This window comes from Tamandua tetradactyla, chromosome 7 (genome assembly GCF_023851605.1).
Source record: "Tamandua tetradactyla isolate mTamTet1 chromosome 7, mTamTet1.pri, whole genome shotgun sequence".
Lineage (NCBI taxonomy): Eukaryota > Metazoa > Chordata > Mammalia > Pilosa > Myrmecophagidae > Tamandua > Tamandua tetradactyla.
In genome coordinates this window covers 8,825,996-8,840,643 of record NC_135333.1, presented here as the reverse complement: position 1 = coordinate 8,840,643, position 14,648 = coordinate 8,825,996, and the positions used below count along the sequence as shown (strand labels likewise).

The 14,648-nt window shown below is 37.3% G+C and overlaps 1 pseudogene; it reads right to left on the bottom strand.

Annotated features, from left to right (window-relative positions):
- Window positions 1-7,551: 7,551 nt before the first annotated feature.
- Window positions 7,552-8,527, bottom strand: LOC143690363 (heterogeneous nuclear ribonucleoprotein D-like pseudogene; annotated as a pseudogene).
- Between the last annotated feature and the right edge of the window lie 6,121 nt (window positions 8,528-14,648).

Below are 14,648 nucleotides of genomic sequence, written 5' to 3'. Positions count from 1 at the left end.
AAGCAAAGCTATAGAAATGTCCAATCTAAGGCATCTAGGGAAAGGTACCTCGATTCAAGAAGGCTGATGAAGTTCAGGGTTTCTCTCTCAACTGGAAAGGCACATGGCAAGCATGGTGATGTCTTCTAGTTTTCTCTGCAGGCTTCTTGTTTCATGAAGCTCCCCCAGGGATGTTTTCCTTCTTCATCTCCAAAGACATCATCTCTCTGGCTACACAGGCTGTTGGGTTCTCATCGCTCTGTTGCACTCTCCAAAATCCTTCCTCTTCTGAAAGATTCCAGCCAAATAATCAAGAACCCCCTGGAATGGGTGGAATCACATCTCCCTCTAGTCAAAGGTTAATACCCACCATTGGGCAAGTCTGGGCAAGTCACAGCTCTGTGGAGATCATCTAATAAAGTTTCCAACCTACAGTGCTGGATAGGGATTAAAAGAAATAGCTGCTTCCACAAAATGGATCAGGATTAAAACATGGCTTTTCTAGGGCATATAATCCTTTCAAACTGGCACAGCAGTTTATCCCTTCCTTCCTTGATTCAGGGATAAAGAGAGCTCACCAGGATAGTTAACTCAGTACTAGCAATACAGAACTTATATTTTTACTGTTGCTGATGAGATTTGACTTTTAAAAATGCAACAGATTCATTTCTGTCAATTCACAAATCTATATGCTCTTTGCTACATTCTTCCTTCTTTCCCAATTGTCATGTAAATAAGTTGTTTTTTATTTTTCAGTACAGGCTGTCCTCAATTTATAAACTAGCTTTGTTCCCCAAGTTCACGTAAGTCAAATTATTGGGAGCTCAGAATACATTTATTTAAACCAGCAATTAATATAAATGTTGCTTAGGCTCCAAGCCCAGCCCACATTATTTAACCCTGAGTGTGTCTAAATCTAGTATCTCACATCATTCTCCAAGCCAGCACAATTTGTGAATAATGAGTCACATTATTATTCCTGTAAGGAAAATGGATTCTTAGTTCCCTGAAACACATGTACCTTTCTGGCATGGGAAAGAAATGGTTAGATGATCCTGAACAGTTATCACTTGTTATTCTTCACTTTTGCACAGGCTCTTTCTGTGTCTACTTGTAAGAAAGTCTCTATGTCCACATATGAGCAACTAAGAGAAAGTTATTCTTTATATCACATACCTTTGGCAGTGATTTTTCAGAATTTACTATTTATGAAAATTATTCCTGAAGATTTTAATTTATTTGCTCTGGACTGAGGCCTAAGAATATTATTATAAACCAACTGTCCAATAGAAAATATTTTTAATTAATTGAAGCATCATTTATATAGAATTGCACAGATCTTAGGTGTTCAGTTTCATGAATTTGAGAGTGGAGTACATCCATATAATCATCACTTTAAACAAGATATAAAACATTTTCATCCTCTACGAAAGTTCTCTGCTACTCTTCTTTTAATTCTCCCCAGCTGAAGTGGGAACTACTCTCAAATTTCCGTCACCAGAGATTGTTTCCAACTGTTTTAGAATATCATACAAATGGAATCGTACACTATACTCTCTGATGTGTCTGGCTTCTATCACTCAAAATATTTTTGAGATAGATGTTGGTTCTACCAATGACACATTTCTTTATATGGATGACCAGCATTTCATTGCATGAGTGTACCACAAATAATTTTTCCATTTTCCACAGGACAGACATTTCTAGTTTGAGGCTATTATGAATAAGGTTTTGATGAACATTTTTATATGATGAACAGTTTGTGGACATGTGTTTGCCTTTACCTTGGTATAAAATGCCTAGCCGAGGAACTGCTGAGTCATAGTAAGACACATTTTTAACTTTATACTGCCACAGTTCTCCAGGTAATCATACCATTTGATACTGATGCCAGTAATATCTTAGAGTTCCAATTCCTCTGCATCTTCCCCAACATTTTGTATTAGCAGTCTTTGTAATTTGAGTCAACATAAAATGTGTAAAGTAAGTACTTAGTGGTTTAGTTTGCATTTCCTGATGACACTGTTATGTCAATCACCTTTATCATGCTCTGACCATTCCAATATCTTCTTTCAGAAAATGTCTGTTGAGGGCTTTGGCCCATCTTTTTATTGTATTGTTTGTCTGTGGGTATAAATTCTAAATATAATCTAGGGACAGTTCCTTCATCAGACATATGGATTATGACTCTTCTCACCCTGGGGCCTGCCTATTCATTTTCTTAATGAAGTCCTTGATGAGCAGAAACTTTTTTTTGAAGATATCCAATTTACATTGTTTTCTTTTACAATTTATACCTTTTGTGTCCTAACAAATCATTATCTAACCTAAGGTCACAAAGATACACTCTCACATTGTCTTCAGGTGCTTTAGGTTGTAATTTCTACATTTGGGTCTAGGTTCCAATTTGAAATAATTTTGTATATTGAGTTAGTTAGAATTCAAGCTTCATTTTCCCCTTATGTTTATATAGTTGTTCTAACATCATTCATTAAAATTATATTCCTTTCTCTATTGAGTTAACAGCTTTAGTGAAATGCAGTTGGCAATACAGGTATAGATGCACATTTGGACCCATAAATCTATTTGTCTAACTTTAGAAAAATTCCACCTTTTGTTGATTACTGCAATTTAATACCAGTTTGGGTTATAGTAATCGTCCAATTGTTTTCTTCTTGTTCAAAATTGGTTTAGTTATGTGAAAATACAAAGAATGCAATACAACTTTTAGAATCAGCTTGTCAATTTCCTAAAAAGATTTTGCTGAAAATTTTATTGAAGTTGAATTGAATCTATATCTTAATATCAAGATTTATGACATGAATATGATATATCTTCATTTATTTAGTTCACATTTTATTATCCTCAATGATATTCTTTGGATTTCAGTGCCCAGGTTTTGAATATATTTTGTTAGTAATTATTCCTAGGAACTGGATTTTTTTTGATGCTTCTAGAGGGAAAGGCCCTGCCAACACCTTGATTTAGGCCCAGTGATGCTGCCATTGAAATTGTCCAAATTTTGTGCTAATTTTTTAAAGCAACCACAGGGCAGATCTTGAGTATATTGTGTAGTTTTTTTTCTTTCTTAGGTGTGGCAGATGGAATTCTGTACCCTAGTTTGGATTAAATTGTGTGCCCCCATTTGGACACGTTCTTGGTTTGGGTCCACATTCAGGTAAGTGTGGACTCTCTTTAAAATGTTACTTCAGTTAAGGTGCGGCCCTGTGGAATGAGATTGGGCTTTGGTCTGGATTACTGGAATCCTTTGTAAATAGTGCAAAAGTCAGACTGAGAGAGATGCCACTGGACGCAACCAGAAGCTGAGAGTCAACAAAACCTGGAAGAGAAGGGAGAAGACACTGTCCTGTAACAAAAAGCCCAAGGAACTCCAAAAATTGTTGCCAGCCACAAGGTATGGACCCCAGGAGAAAGACTTCTAACATCAGAAACCATGAGCCAATAAATGAGTTAAGCAAACTCATTGTATGGTATTTGTTTTTGCAGCTAGGGAATTGAAAGAGATTTTTTTTTTTTGATATTACAATCAATGGTATAATGTTAAATTTCATTTTCTAATTATATAGCTAATACTGAGAAAAATATCTGATTTTTGTGTTTTGATTCTTTTATCTCATGACATTGCTAATTACTTACTACTTTTTTTTTTACTTCTAGCAGGGTTTTTTAGAAATAAATTCCATAGGGTTTTATAGGTACAAATCATGTATTCTGCAAATAATAGCTTTTTTTCTCCCCAATCTTTATGCTGTTAATTTCTTTTTCTTGTCTACTGGCCAGAACTTACAGCATAATGTTTACTGGAAGTGGTGAGAGCAGGTATCGTTTTTCTTGTTCCTGATCTTAGAAGGAAAGTCGAATGCTTCATTTTTCAGTACAAGGTTAGCAATAATTTTGTTTTGTTTTTTGGTCTGTTCCTTATTTGATTGGGGAGCACCCTTCTATTCCTAGTTCATTTATAGTTTGTTTTCCAATGAATGGACTTATATTTTATCAAATACTTTTGCTCTATCTGTTGAGAGAATCAAATGATTTTTCCCCTTTGTTGGGCTAATGTAATAAATTACACTCTGATTTTTGAATGTTAAATCAGTGTTGATTTCTTGAAAAAAATTACACTGGGTCATAAGGTACTATATATTGCTAGAAATGATTCACTAAGTTACTAAGGATTTTTGGATCTGTGCTGAAGAGAGGCATCAGTCTATAATTTTTTTTCTTTTAATATCTGTTTCATGTTCAGAAATATGCTGGCCTCATAAAACAAGTTGCAAAGTATTTCATCCTGGTCTATTTTCTGTCAGGATCTGTGAAATGTTGGCAATATTACTCCCTTAAACATTTGCCAAAATTCACCAGCAAAGCCATCTGAACCTGGACTTTATTTTAAGGAAGGTTTTAATTATGAATCTGATTTCTTTAATAGATAGAGGACTATCTATCTATCCATCTAGACTACTGCCAACTTCAAATTGTGTTTTTTCAAGTAACTGCTCAATTTTATTAAAATTGTTGAATTTATTACATAAAGTAGTTCATAACATTCACTTATTATCCATTCAATGTCTACAGAGATATTTCCAGTGTGTCTTGAAAGGTTTTATCTCAGCACCTCTGCCTGCCCACTGCCTGTGGCATAGTCTCCATATCTATACAGTGAGGGGCTCTAGGGTAGAGCTAAGGGATGTGTGTGCAGGCTCAAGTTGAAATGCTGAAGAGTCCCAGCCTCAATTTGTCTTAAAAACCCAAACAGAACCACTAAAAAAAATTTTTTCAGTTCTACTGGTTCTTCCTTACCCCCATTTATGATGGATTTCTCCCGTTCTCACCACTCTGCTACGAAAAGAATAGCGGGTCTTTTCTGTACAAGGAATGGCTTATCACTCCCTAGATTTTAGTTTTAAAACCATATTCATCTCTCTAATGGATTTTTTAAAGCTCTGATTTTGTAACTCAGAGCTTACCTGATTTGTTCTTATGATTAGGGTAGAAGCAGTACTTATGATTATAGGAGAAATAGCAATCACTTGTGATTTTTCTATATTCTAATCAGAAATGGAAGTCTCTCTAGTTGATTCTGAATCAAATGCCCTGTGGACAACATGTGGAAAAGCTTTCTCCAGGTTTTCTGAAGAGGGAAATAAAGAATACCTGGTATAGGTTAAGACTCTGCCTGTAAAACCCTTTGCCCTCATGGATATTCACATATTTTGTCAGTGAGTGATTCCTGCTTAAAATTTTTCAACAACACATGTAGTATTTTTATTATAAAGTAATAAGGTCTGTTAAGAAGTTTATATTGAAGATTTTAAATACTATAATTGAAAATAGCTATCTTATAAGAATCTTAAGCTCACATTTTTCCTATTTCTTAAGAATGAAACTCTTGAGTGAGCAATATTCAATCTAACTCTTCAGTAAAATTTTTTCCTTTTATTCAGTACCGGAACAAACTCTATTCCAGATGGTAATGCCTAAGCTAAGGAAGCAGCACTTTTAATGAATTTTAAAATTAAACCAGTGAGATGTGCTTTGACAGTTGGAGCAGGAGAATATAATTCTAGGGATGTTCTTTTCCACTAGAAGTTTTTATTACTTATTTATAGCTAGTATTTACCACGTCAAACTTTTCCATTTTCCAAAGAGAAAAACTTTTGCCTTGTCTTTTTGTGTCTGCATTGTCTGAACTCTGAAGAGATTCACGTTTAATCATTTCTGAAGGAGCTTTAATGAAATAGTCACATCATACATCACATCCATCATAGCTCACTTTAAAGGGTCCATGTCTCCGCAATCATAACTCAGGCCTTCTGTTTAAGGCACACAGATTTTATTTTTGCTCTTCCCTCTGAAACATATGCTGGCTCCCTAGAGATGGAGTCACTAGTGGCATGGCATGAGGATGGGGGTGAGAAAGAGTCCAGGTACCACCCCTGGAGGGGTTATACAGGATATCTTTGCAAGCACTTTTCTTGGGTACCATATTTCAAGACCTGATTCTCAGCCTTTCAGTTCACCACACCAGATTTTCTTAATGTATCTTTAGGCCATTTAGAATTAAGAACAAAATAATCAGACCAACTAAATACACTCCAAAATGCTATATAAAACAGAAAGCTGGTTGATAAGAGAACTGAACAGTTTTTAATGACCAGAATGCTTCAGTTCTTACTTAAGCCACCCTATCCTCACCTTCCAAGACACTGCAAACCTGAATTGTTCATCATAGCTTTTGCTCTGTGATCACGTAATTGCTAACAATGAAGGTGAAACAGTTTCTGGGGAAAGTTTCACCTGCGCACTGAGAGAGCAACGTGGAATACAAGCTGTTTTCTTTTCACAGATTTATAGTCTCTTAGAAAGTGTAAACGCTTCATCATGCAACTCTACACCGTGGATATTCTGAACACATTCCTTGTGATGACTAATTTTTTTTGTTTTCTTCAGATATGTTACTATCACTAGTGCAACTACTGTTAAGGAATTATTTTCTTCAGCCTGGAAGACATTTACCTCTATACCACTTGAAACCCTTTATGGTTCAAATAAAAGAAAATCCAATTAAAATAGGCTTAAACAGTGGTGTTCACAGCAGACTATTGCAGTACTTAACCAAGAGCTTGAATCTAACCAGTTCCTGACTTTCACTGTTCATTTGATGGGTCAACTTAATTGCTTTTGGATCTAATCTTAAGCAGATTCTCCCCTCAAGGCCAAAGTGAGGCTGCCAGTTGCCCTCTGGACCAGATTCCTTCACTTCTGTGCACTAGAAAAGAGATTGTCTCTTTTGGTCAATTCCATAAGAACAAATTGAAGGAAGAGAACATTGTCACAGAAAATGTTTCTTCAAATCTCAATGACTCCGAATAGGGCGTGCACCTTTTTGCTAAAGCCAATCAAAACCTCATCCTGAAGTTTAAAGTGTAGTTAAGGCAACCCAAACCACACAGCCAGGTTGGGGTGTGTACGAATTCCCCAGGGGAAAACCAGTCGGGTGGTAGGGAAACAACCAATGAATACCTACTATGGACTTCTTGAACAAGTCATTACTTAATGTAATTGCACCATTTTCAGGGGTCTCCACGGTAGTAAGCCATAGGAATAATCAGAAATAATTTTCCAAGGGAGGTCAAAGAATAGAACTGAATTACAGGGAGTGGGCAGAAAAGCAGCTCTCCTACTAAGGATTTAGGCTGGGAAGGGGGTGGGAAATTATTGCCTTCAGGTCACATCAATTAGTTGTGTGTGCATGATGAACTTTTTTTTTTGTAACAATCACATAAGGAAGCATTTGAGGTTTAATGAGAAATCATACAAATAAAATTTATATAAACAAATCCACACTGAGGCATAATACAGATAGCAAAGGACAAAGTAAAACCAAAGAAAACTAAATGGCAGCTATATATAGTGGGACAGTTGTATCTTGTACACTAGAAAGTCTTCCTTTCACAAGATAATCATCTTAGATCAACAGAAGACCAATCTTCAACATTGTCCTTCAAGGTGGGTTACTTTAGCATGTCCCACTGTTCTCTCCAAGGTCCTCCTTTAGTATGGCTGATAATTGTTCTGGTGCTTGCCACCCCTTCAAGATGCCTCATCATATGTGCTGTATTGGCCACAGCGGTCTGCATACTCCTGTCCATATCCAGAGTTCCCATAGCTATACCCAGAACAATCATACCCGCCATAACCACTATAATTCTGATCACCACCATAGGCACTATTGCAATTTCCTTGTTCTTGATCATAATAGTTATTAAATCCTTGGTTCCAGTTTTGGCCTTGACCTCGTCCACGACCCCTAGTACCACTTTGTCCAGTAGCTACAGCTCCTCTTCCTCCTTTCTATTGTTGCTGCTGCTGCCTATATACCTCTCTGGGTTGTGCAACTGTGATTTCACACTTCCCAGAGACAAGTGGATGATATCTGCTTTCTAATAATTTCTTTACGGGCTCTTTGTCTGTATATGTGATAAAACAAAATCCTCTCCTTTCATTTGTTTTTTTATCCATGGGAAGTTCAATATTTTCAATCTTTCCAAATGCTCCAAAATATTCTTTTATTTGCTCTTCAGCAGTATCTGGACTCAATTCACCCAGAAAAACTATTTTGGGGGTACTTCCCCTTTTAAAGCCTTTGCCCTTTTTGTCTATCAATTTGCCATCCAGTTTGTGTTCTTTCAGCTCCCAAACCTTACACTAGCACCATCTTTGAAAAGCACAAATCCAAATCTTTTGATCTTCCAGGGGCTGGATCTGTTTTAATTGTGCAGTCTACAACCTCTCTAAATTGAGGCAAATGCTCAATCAGATCTTTCTTGCTCGTATCCCAGCTCAAGCCTCCAATAAACATTTTACCGTCATCCTGATTCTTGTTCATGTAATTTTGGACCCCTCTGCGAATTCCTCTGCATTGCTGTACTTGTTCATATCCCCCCTCCATGGTGGCAGAGTTGTTGGCAGGGGGGTGCTGGCGTGCAGTCCAAGTCTGCTTGATGATCTTTAAGGTTTCTTCTAGCATTTAATCAAGACAGGGTGAAACCTTACAATGGGAATCTACAAATTTTATATTCCCTGCACTTTTTTATTTATTCCAAAAAAATGGAATCTATGCTTATACAAATTCATCTTTTAAAATGCATTATTGAAACTATTAAAATAATGTACTTAGAAGGTCAAAGCTCAGAAAGCCTGGTATTCTCTGCACCTTATATTAAGAGAGACACTTATCAACAACTCCATATTGCTTAAGTCTACATTTCTGATATGATCTGCATAAAGAATTATAATCTTCCTTGCCTTCTCCCTCTCATGGTACATCAAATTACTCCAGTGCTTATTCAGCTCCAAATACTGTTTGGTATCCATTGCCTCACTGGTTAGTGACCAGGAAATCTTGTCTGTTGCATGAAGAGACACCACCCTCCACCACTGCTGTCATATTGCTGCTCTTGAGGCTTAATTGTCAAAATTGAGGGACTGACCTGGTGCAAGACCCTGTCTGGCATAAGGAAAATGGTAACTGGCAGGAGTTTCTCATGGTTCAAGGAGAAAAGATGCCTCTCCCTCTAGTTTTCCTTCAGTGATGAAAGCTTCAAGCCAGAGGAGGCCTGAGTTGCAGTCATCAAGCTTTAGTGACATAGCGCCTTAGCTTGTAAGCAGGCATCCACTTTCCCAGAGTTACACCCACGATGACTTAGAAGGAGGATTCTAGTTACCCAGGAGGATTCCAGCATCAGGCCACACACCAACAACAGCCAGTGCTCACATATGACAGGGAAGATCCACTTCAAGGGCAGATAACCAATGCATTTTCTCTCTTCATTTACACATCTCCTCCAGCTCAAGTCAAGTTTTGGTTCTAATGTCCCTTTTGTCCTTTCCCAGCAATCAGTCTTGGTCTGAGTCATTTCAGTTTATTTGATATGTTGTAATAACTTTTAAACTCAATCTGTCCAATACTATCCTTCTTCAGTGATCCCTGGGCTCCTTCTGCTACTTGGCCAACCTTGCTACTGGTCAACCAGTGACAGGGTTCCATCCACATGAAGAGTTGACACCAGGGTTCTGAGTCAACACAAATTCACAGTGTGGAATCAAAAGGGACTCTGAGGATTTGCCCCACCACCAACGAAATATGCTCATGGATGGCTGGATGATCCAACTATTTGTAATTGAAATTGTCCACACTTTTTAATTCAAAAATCATCATTGAAGGGAAGGAAAAAAGAAAGGAGGGGTATAATAGAAGGGGGGAAAACATTCTACCTCATGAGAAATCTCATTTCACTTGTTTTGGTTGTAGAAATGAAATAAAAATCGCAAACATTTATCTGAACACTTTGCTATTTATGCAAAATTATGATGCAGCATAGGAATCAACCCATGTAACAAATGTTTCAAACCTGCTTTGTTGTACTTTTGATTAGGACATCCAGTCACTTTTACTCTTTCACTTTCTCACTCCTGCTCAGCCATCGTAGCTTGTCCAGCATGTAGCATGTTCACTTACTCAAAGCTTTGGCTAACTCGGTAAGCTTTTGGCCTTCCATCATGTTCAGGGCACAGTGGTATGGAGACAGAAAAGAAGTTGGTCCTCAAGACCATGCCTATTCCTTTGTGCCTTCCAGCACCCTCCAACTTCCTTCCTGTCTCCATACCATTGTGCCCTGAACAAATAAGAAGCAATCTCATAAATAAAATGCAAATTTGATATCATCTCAGAAATTTTTTGTAAAATACAGTAGTACACTCACACATTTTGTAGACATATTAAAACCAAGACAAAAGTCTGCGAATTTTTATACCTTAATGTAACCTGTAAACAAAGTAAATTAGATGTAATACAAACTTCAAAACCGTGGCTATATCAAAGTTTCACCCTTTGAGGTATTTGTATTTTCAGAATCATTATATTTCAGCTGCAAGAGATTTCTATGCCAGTTTTTTAAAAAGTACTGTCAAGTACAGTGGAATCTGAAAGAGTAAAGCAAAGAAATGTCAAGGGTTTGATCATATGTCTTTTCTATTGGGATATAGATGGAAATCGTTGAGTGAACATATAAAGAGCTTGTGGATGGTACACAGGACTTAATTAGGCAGCGTCAAATAAGCAGAGCAGAAAATAGTAAAAATATAATAATTGGTAATGTGTCTGTATTAGATATGTAGAAGTTGCCCCAAGTTCTAATATATGGCAACAAAATACTCTAATTTTAAAGTTATGTGAATTGATAGTTGAAGCGTAAATGTTGGGTTTACGTTCTCTCTGTCATTCTGCCCTATAAAATGCACAAAATGTCTGTGGTGATGACAGAGGAAGAAAGCAGGAAGGGGTCACGGGAAGTCAAAACAGGTACTTCATCTTATCCTGTACCACTGATTCTACAGTTACATTTGGCTCAATCACTTCCCGTAGTTCAAATAATCAGCAACTTTCTAATTCAGGAAAAAAAAAACCTCTAAGCTACAGAAATGAGCTCTCCTACCAACTTAACTCACCTATTGTTAACATTGTGATGTGCAGGCTCTCACATGCCCTCTTTCTAGAGAGTAAACACTCTTAAAATCAGCATATGTTTAATCTTTTAATTTTTTTATTCTACTGAATTACCAAAAGGTAAAAATGAAAAAAAAGGAAAGAACTCACACTTTTTACCTTTTTCTCTTCTTGCTATTCACCAATATCCAGTTCAAGTTTTTCTATAGACTGAATGGTTATAAATCCATTTCTTTCTAATTCTACCACCATTGCCTTGGTTAAACCCCCCCCCCCCAGTTTGTTTCTAAGCTATAATATAGCAACAGCCTCCAGTCTAGTCTGCCTGCCGCTAATATTTCCTTTTTCTATCCATTTTCTGCTTGTGTTTTTGTGCTTCTCAAATGAGTATGTAATCCCATCACTCTCCCAGTGCTTACAGAATAAAGTCCAAACCCTTAAATGTTTTGTAAACTGGTTCCATCTCCCATTCATGCCTCCTTTATTTAGCCATAATTCTCTTGCCCTTTCCCCAAGGAGTTTCCATGCCCTCTGACTCAAAGCCCCTTTCCTCTGATGGATAAAGCCCCACCATCTGTGCAGTCTTCTTTGACTCTTCCAGTCAGTTGGTTTCTCTTCCCAAAACATTGTAATTTATCAAACTGTATTGTAATCGTTTATTTTCAAGTCTGCCTACTCCATTAGACTATACTCCATCTACTTTACAGTATAGGTGGTGTTCTAGTTTGCTAGCTGCAGGAATGCAACACACCAGAAATGGATTGGCTTTTAAATAAAAGGGGATTTATTTTGTTAGTTCTTCAGAGGAAAGGCAGCTAACTTTCAACTGAGGTTCTTTCTTATGTGGGAAGGCACAGGGTGATCTCTGCTGGCCTTCTCTCCAGGCCTCTGGTTCCAACAGCTTTCCCCAGGTGATTTCTTTCTGCATCCCCAAAGGCCTGGGCTGAGCTGCAAGTACTGAGATGAGGTATGCTGAGCTGCTTGGGCTGTGCTATGTTGCACTCTCTCATTTAAGCACCAGCCAATTAAGTCAAACATCATGCATTGTAGCCGGCACGCCTCCTAGCCGACTGCAGATGTAATGAGCAACAGATGAGCCTCACATACCATTGGCTCATGTCCACAGCAACAGAACTAGGTACCATCACCTGACCAAGTTGACAACTGAATCTAACCACCACAGGTGGAATATTATACAGTTTATTGCTGTTCTACCTATAAAACAAGGCACTTAATATTTTCTAAATATCTGCATTGTAGCAATTTCTGTGGAGTGAAAAGAAAATTTTAGCACTTGAAAAGAAAATGCATTAGACCTTATTTTAAACAATTTTCAAAATTTCTACAGGTGCTTTAATATATTTTGCTTTTGCATGCTTCTGAATGTCTCAACACCATTTCTACAGTATTCTGCCACCATAGGGATGAAATTTGACTAAAAATAAGAAACTAGTTGATTATTGGTTTGGCTGATAACAAGATGCCTACATTGACTAATATAAGATGTCCAATAATTAAATTTCAACCAAAAGGAAGCAAATATGAAATTCAAGGAACAGAAATGAGAAAGCCTACAACAAATGGATTATGAACAAACCACCAGTGGGGAAGTGGGGAGGCAGGGCAAGCACCCAGGCCATTCATAGCCTGCATTTAAAAATCACATTGCCAAAAAAATAAATAAATTTATAAATAAATAAATAAATAAGTAAAATTTTTAAAAAGGGTGGGCTATGGTAGCTCAGCAGGCTGAATCCTTGCCTGCCATACCAGAGACCTGGGTTCAACTCCTGGTACCTGCCCATGCAAAAAAAATCACATTGCCTCAGCCCAACTCTCTTTCCACCATAATTTCTTCATTTTCTTCACACTCAGGCCTTTGATAGCCTCCCACAGAGGCTTAAAATCTAGGGCCACACCCAGTAACTGAATGTAGACACATTTTAGTATAGAAGTGTTGTCTAGAATACAAAGAACAGCTTCCTTCTGAGCTATTGTTGCCCATTTTCCTTCCTATTTTTGTCCTGCAAATTTATAGGAAATTTTCCTTCTCCTTTCCCTCTTCCCTGGTTCTATGGAATCTGAAAGAATAAAGCAAAGAAATGTCAAGGGTTTGATCATATGTCTTTTCTATTGGGATATAGATGGAAATTGTTAAGTAAACATATAAAGAGCTTGTGGATGTACACAAGAGTTAATTAGGCAGTGTCAAATAAGCAGAGCAGAAAATAGCTGTTATTCCAAGTGCTTCTGAATTAAGTTTATAGATGACCCCGCCTCCACTCCCAACCCCACCCACAGGACCTTCCAGAAGTAATCATGTTGTATTCTCCAAGCCCTAACATCCCAGAGGTACAATCACCTTAAAGTAAAATCTTCTGGGATAAGTATTATTTGATCTGGATGCAGACTTCTCTTCTTCTCAATCAATCCTCTAGAAATAGCCAATCACTTAATTTTTAACATACCCACTCCTCAAACACACACACACACACGCGCATGCGCACACCTTTATTCTGCTAGAAGCCTACAGAATGATGAATGCATTGTACATGAAAGTTTATTGAATCTACCTTAAGAAATCATCCTAGATCCTCGCCTTAAGAGGAGCCATAGAGGATTATAGACCCTAAATTTTTTCCTCTGATTATGGAAAATTCTCCGGCTTTCACAGAGCCTCACATGTAGGCATCATGATAAACCCTCTACATACTCTTTGAGTGTCTTTCTCTGATAGACTGCCACCCCATGACTGTTTTATTTAAGCAAAGATGTGATACTAATTTTGAGGAGAAACTGTGTGGAAAGGTCTCTATGTTCCATGGCTTGAATTTCCTATGTATAGAGGTCTGTCTCCTCTCTCAGTGAGACAGATTGCCAGAGAAGAACTACGTACCTCACCCAGTCTTCCAAACTCTTACGAGGAAAACAGGTGTACCAGAAATGGAACCCAAAGATCAAAGCCTGAAAGGACCCGGTGTTTCTTGCAGTAATGTCAGTATACCTTCCCCCACTGGGGAATGATTCAAAATGAGCTTGTACTCCACCTCTCAATATAATAAAATTGCCCCAAATGTTCCAAGAAATGATCATGATGATGAATATGCAACTATGTGATGATATTGTGAATTACTGATTATATATGTAAAATGGAATGATCAAAATAAGAATGTTTGCACTTGTTAGGTGTTTGTGGGGTTTTTTTGGTATTTAAAATAATAATAAAATTGTCCCAATTTTTATTACAGAAAAAAAAGAAAAGATATTCCAGTGAGCCGTCACTCAAACCCTACTCTGGAAGTTGATTACTAACTTAATATTATCAAGACTATGATCATGTTGCAACACTCATAGTTTGTTTTGTGTCATGTTGCTGTATACATACATAAAAGCAAACTTTCACATTTTGCATAGAGAAAGGCAAAAGAAAGCTATCAAAAAATTAAGTCAAGCCACTTCATTACCACATCAAAATTTTTAAAATTCAGCTCTGAATCCCTGAGCTATTGTCTGTAGGCAGTTTATGCCTTCTTGCAGGACCCAAATTTATTGCCTTAATTCCTTTTTACCACTATAAACAATTTGCATTCAAGATGCTGAATCAAGAACCATGAACATTGGAAAACAGTATTTCTGTTGAATC